The following is a 5,266-nucleotide window of genomic DNA, read 5'->3' on the forward strand; positions in this document are numbered from 1 at the left end:
CCATGCTGCAATGCACAGACCGAAAGAAGCTAACAAGGAGGTCCCATTGGATGATACTTGAATTTCACTGAACAAAGGAAATACAATAGACATCTGGGGTTAGGTAGAGAAAGAGAACTTGGTGTGATAGAGTCTGGAGAGGGAAACAGGAGGTATCAAGTGATCAACAGGAAAAGAAAACTGGGAGAGAGAATTGGAATAAAGGTTGGCATTTATGAGGTGAGCTAGTATCCTAGGAAAATGAAAACTGGAAGAAATTTATGAGGGTAACCCAGCTAGGACTTGGAACAATAGGAGATATGGAATGTGAAGTGGCTACCCCTTGTTGACAAGACCTAACTTCAAACTGAAAGATGGAAACACCAACCAGGCCACAAAACCTTAGACGAACAATTTGTCCTACATAAAAGGTGTTCAGAGATAAAGTTAAAGAAGAAACTGATGGAATGGCTACCCAATGACTTACCCAACTTGAGACCTATTCCATGAGAGATAGCCCACCCCTGACACTACTAATGATATTCTTCTAAAATTGTAGACAAGACCTAACAATCAATGTCATTGGAGAGGCTTTATCTAGCATGATAGAAATGCATGCTTAGACCCACAGCTAAATATTAGATGGAGTATGTGGAATCTTTCAGAAGGAAGAAAAAAGTTAAAGAAGCTAGTAGTATGAAAGACATCACAGGAAAACCTACAGAATCAATTAACCTGGAACTATGGGGGCTTACAAAGACTTAAGCATTGATCTGAGAACATGCAAATGATAGATCCAGGACCTTTAATCATATAAAACATATGTGCAGCTAGGTCTTCATGCAGGGCCCCTAAAACAGGTGCAGACATTGTCTCTGACTCTGTTGTCTGTCTTTGTAGACCACTCTTCTTACTGGACTGCCTTTATTTATCCTCAGTTTGAGAAGATGAGCCTAGTAGTACTGCAACTTGATAGGCCAAGGGAAGTGGATTACTGTAATGCTTGGTATGTGCTTGGCCCATGGAGTGGCACAATTAGAAGGTCTGGCTCTGTTGAAGTAGATGTTGCTGAGCTTGAGTAGGTGTGTCACTGTGGGTGTGGGCTTTATCTTAACTGCCTAGAAGTGAATATTCTGCTAGCAGAGTTTACAAGAAGATATAGAACTCTAAGCTCCTCCTGTACCATGCCTGCCTGGATTCTGCCCCGAAAGACCCATTGAGTTCTGCACAAACTTGCCTGTATTGGAGCCTAACAACCTGCATGAGTAGCCTTTTGTGGCTCAAGCTAGACAGAAATACTATCATCACTGAACCTAGATTAACAAGGTTTTCAAGATTGGTCAGGGCTACCTCATCAAAGATAGTAAACTGATCAAGAACAATGCATCTACTGAATATGACCTGTCTGACAAGAGCATCAACCCACTGGGTGTCTTTGTCCATTATTGTGGGGTAACCAATGACTTCATCGGGCTCAAAGGCAATGTGGGGGGACCCAAGAATTCAGTGCTTACTCTTCATGAGTCTTTGCTGGTCCAGATAAAACATCAGACTATAGAGAATATTAACATGAGTTCATGGCTACCAACACCAAGTTTGGCCATGGTTGATTCCAGAACTTGCAGGAGAAGAAAGCATTCATGGGACCACTCAAGAAAGACTGCATTGCCAAGGAGGAAGGTGCTTGATTCCAGGATAACACTGCACAGCAGGAGGGGCTCATCAAACTGTTTCCAGTAAAACGATAAAAAAGAAAGATTTGGAGTATTATGATGGGATTTTGATGGGGATTCTGTTGAATCTGTAGATTGCTTTTGGTAGGATGGTCATTTTTACTGTGTTAATTATGCCAATCAATGAGCATGAGAGATCTTTCTATTTTCTGAGATCTTTGATTTCTTTCTTGAGAGACTTGAAGTTACTGTCATACAGATCTTTCACTTGTTTGATTAGTGTTACCCCAAGATATTTTATATGATTTGTGCCTATTGTGAAGAGTGTTGTTTTCCTTATTTCTTTCTCAGCCTATTTTTCATTTGAATAAATGAAGGCTACTGAATTACTTGAGTTAATTATATATCCAGCCACTTTGCTGAAGGTATCAGCTGTACAAGTTCTCTGGCAGAATTTTGGGGGTCACTTATGTCTACTATCCTATCATCTACAAATAATAATACCTTGACTTCTTCTTTGCCAGTTTTTAACCTCTTGATCTCCTTTTGTTGTCTTATTGCTATAGCAAGAACTTTGAGTACAATATTGATTAGATGTGGGGAGAGTGGGCATCCTTGTCTCTGATTTTAGTGGGATTGAGTCAAGTATCTTTCCATTTAATTTGATATAGGCTGTTGGTTTGCTGTTAATTATTTTTATAGTGTTTATGTATGAGCATTGAGTTCCTGATATCTCCAATACTTTCAACAGGAAGTGATGTTGTATTTTTTTTCAAATACATTTTCAACATCTAAGGAGATGATCATGTGCTTTTTTTATGTGAGTTTGTTTACATAGTGCATTATATTAATGGATTTTCATATATTGAACCATCCTTGCTACACTGGGATGAAGCATACTTACTCTTGATGAATGATGGTTTTGATGTGTTCTTGGATTCAGTTTGTGAGAATTCTATTGAGTATTTTTACACCAACATTCACAAGCAAAACTGGTGTGAAGTTCTTTTGGAGGGAGTTTCTTGTGTGGTTTAGGTATCAGAGTAATTTAAGCTTCACAGAATGAATTAGGTAGTGTTCATTCTGTTTCTATTTTATGGAATAGTTTGTGCAATGTTGGTAATAGGTCTTTCAAGATCTGGTGGAATTCTGCACTAAAGTAATATACCCCTGGGCTTTTGTTTTTGTTGGGAGGTTTTTAACAACTTCTATTTTCTTGGAGGTTATGAGTCTGTTTAGATAGTTTACCTGCTCTTGATTTGATGTTGGTATGCGGTATCTGTCTCAAAAATCATGCATTTTATCTAGATTTTACAAGGGTTTGTTGTTGTCATTGTTTGTTTTTGTTTTGTTTTTGAGTATAGGCTTTCTTAGTATGATACAATAATTTTTTGAATTTCCTCTATTTCTGTTATGTCCCTCTTTTCATTTCTGATTTCGTTAATTTGGAAACTGCCTCTGGGTCCTTAAGTTTGTCTGGCTAAGACTTTGTCAATTTTGTTGATTCTCTCAAAGAAGCAGCTTTTGAGTTTGTTGAGTCTTTGTTTTGATTTGGTTGATTTGAGCCCTGAGTTTGATTATTTCTTGTCTCATCTACTCCTCTTGAGGATGTTTTCTTCTTGTTTTCTAGAGCTCTCAGGTTTGCTGTTAAGTTGTTAGTGTATGATTTCTCAATTCCTTTACCAGGGCATATGACTTCCTATGAATTTTCCTCTTAGCACTGCTTTCTTTGTGTACCATAAGTTTGGGTATGCTGTATCCTCATTTTCAGTGAATTCTAGGAAATCTCTCAATTCTTTCTTTATTTATTTCCTAGCTAATCCCTAAATTCATCTGGAAAAGCAAAAACAGGAAAAAAAGAAAAAACAACCCCCCACACAAAAAAAAAATAGTGAAAACAATTCTTAACAATAAAAGAACATCTGAGGGAATCACCATCCCTGACCTCAAGCTATAATACAGAGCAATAGCAATAAAAATGCATGGTATAGGTACAGAGACAGAAATGTAGACCTATGGAATAGTATTGAAAACCAAGAAATAAAAGCACACACATTGGACACTTGAATCCACACAAAGAATCCAAAAATATACAGTGGAAAAAAGACTCATCTCCAATAAATGAGCCTTAGAGAAAAGGGAGGGAGAAACAAATCCACCAATAAAACCTTCAACCACAAATTTGTCTTGACTAAACACATAGAGACAAAGAAGGAACAGAGACAGAGGGAACAAATAAGCAATGATTGCCTCACCTTAAGACACATCTCATGTAAGAGTACCATCCCCTGACACTACTAATGATATTCTGCACTGCTTACAGACAGGAACCTAGCAAAACTGTCTCCTGAGAGAACATCCAGAAAGCAGATGGAGGTGGATGCAGATATCTACAGCCACATGTCAGGGTGAGCCCAGGAAGTCTTGTGGAACAGTGGGGCATAGAAAAGAAAAGGGGTCAAGGACACCTCATGAAAACCCACAGAGTCAAATAACCTGGGGACGTGGGTGATCACATAGCCTTTTACACCAACCAGGAACATGCAGGAGCTGCACCTAGATCCACACATTTGTAGCACTTGTGCAGCTTAGTCTTAATGTATGTTGTCTAACAGTTGAAGAGGAGCTGTCTCAGTATTGACTCACTGTCATTCAATTTTTTTCCCTATCTGGACTGCTGGGTTGGACCTCAGTGGGCATATGTATCCCTAGCCCTGTTGAGACTAGATGGAACTGGTAAATGTCATGTCAAAGAGAATAACAAAAACTTGAAAAGACAAACAATGCCTGTTTCTGTCATAGACAGGACCTTCATGTGCATGAGGAGCTCTGGCTTCTGTTTTGTAGCTTTTGGAACTATAACAGGAACCCTGGGAAGAAAACACATCTCACGTGTGGAAAAAGAAGGATCAAGGACAAGGGAATATTGATGATGTGAAAGCAAAGGTGAGGTGTGGAGAGTGGAAGGGAAAGAGGAGGATGGAAACCAGAGAACTGGTTAAATAGGAAAAAATCATCCTAAAAATTAATTATAAACCCAGTTTGCATTAATTATATTAACTAGGGAAAATGAATGCTAGCCTAACAAAACACAAAGAAAGTCATATATTATCTGGTAAACAGATGCAAAAAGAAAGCTGTGGAGAATTAAAAGGAATAAATGGAGAATGTTAGGATACAAAGCACCTGAATTGGCTTCAGAGAGAATTATCGCAAACTCTGAGTGGTAGATAGACAGGAACCTGGAGTGTCTCAGGAACCTTATGTGTTTTGTTCTTTTGCATTTATTTATTTCTCTTTTCTCTGTATGTCTTTCTGTGTTAATCTCTCTCTCTCTCTCTCCCTCCCTCCCTCCCTCCCTCCATCTCTCTTTCGCTTTCTTTAGTTTTCTCACTCACACTCCCTCCTGGGTTCCTTGTCCCTTTATCTTTTTCTCTCTCCCTCATGTTCACGGTGTTAGTATAAATAAATGTGTGTGTGTTTCTGTGAGTGTGTGTGTGTGTGTGTGTGTGTGTGTGTGTGTGTACATGTAGAGATTAGGTGTCTTCTATCAATCTACACACTAACATTTCAAATAAAGTTCATTACTAGGCCTGGATCTTACCATCTTGCTA

The 5,266-nt window shown here is 38.6% G+C and overlaps 1 pseudogene; it reads left to right on the plus strand.

Moving 5' to 3' along the window:
* The first annotated feature begins 1,163 nt into the window (after nucleotides 1-1,163).
* Nucleotides 1,164-1,667, plus strand: LOC114629988 (annotated as a pseudogene).
* Nucleotides 1,668-5,266: the final 3,599 nt, after the last annotated feature.

Source organism: Grammomys surdaster, unplaced genomic scaffold (genome assembly GCF_004785775.1).
Source record: "Grammomys surdaster isolate TR1022 unplaced genomic scaffold, NIH_TR_1.0 323, whole genome shotgun sequence".
Classification (NCBI taxonomy): Eukaryota; Metazoa; Chordata; class Mammalia; order Rodentia; family Muridae; genus Grammomys; species Grammomys surdaster.